This window comes from Egretta garzetta, unplaced genomic scaffold (assembly GCF_000687185.1).
Source record: "Egretta garzetta isolate BGI_Z169 unplaced genomic scaffold, ASM68718v1 scaffold418, whole genome shotgun sequence".
Classification (NCBI taxonomy): Eukaryota; Metazoa; Chordata; class Aves; order Pelecaniformes; family Ardeidae; genus Egretta; species Egretta garzetta.
Window position 1 is genome coordinate 380,815 of NW_009260492.1, and position 747 is coordinate 381,561.

Below are 747 nucleotides of genomic sequence, written 5' to 3' on the forward strand. Positions count from 1 at the left end.
AGCCTGGGGAGAGCTTGGGGTGTGGGGCCGGAGAGTTTGGGGTCGGGGCAGCAGCGCCTGGGCAGTGCAGGGTCCGAGGGGCAGCTGGGGAGAGCTGGGCATGGGCATTCACGTGTGGGCATCTGTGTTCATGTGTGTTCACACGTGTGTGCACGGAGTTGCCCTTCCCTCAGAGCTTGCTTTGGGGAAGGGAGGGAATGCACGTGGGGGAAGGACGTGGGGTGCTCCATCGGGAGGAGGCCCGTGGCCGGTTTCTCCTGCGCAGGGCTGGCTCCATCCGGGCGAGCGGTGCCCGTGCTCGGAGCCGGGCTGGCATCCAAGCTCCTCCAAACACCCCCCCTGCACCAAGCCAGAGCAGCAAAGTTCCGCTCCGAGCTGCGCCCGCTGCTGTCCCCGTGCCCCACCGGGAGGGAGGGAGGGTGCCCCCTTCGTTAGCAATCTCCTCTCCTTTCCAACTCATCGCTTTGAGCTTTATATTTGGGAAAAGCAGCCTCGGCCCATCGTGTGCACAGGGGAAGGCTTTGGGAGGTTGCTTTGAGCCGGGGAAGAGAATTCCCTGGGCCTTCAGCTGAAGACAGTCCCTGTCTCCCAAAAAGAAAAAAGTTCTCCTCTTTATTTTAAGACTGCTGACAGCAATACTATGCAATATATGTTGGTTTTTGTTTTCAGGGAGGTGTGTGTGCGTTCGCTTGGGAGATGATGATCTCGGGTGGGGATGGAGTTTGGGGCAGGGGATGTCTTGTCTCG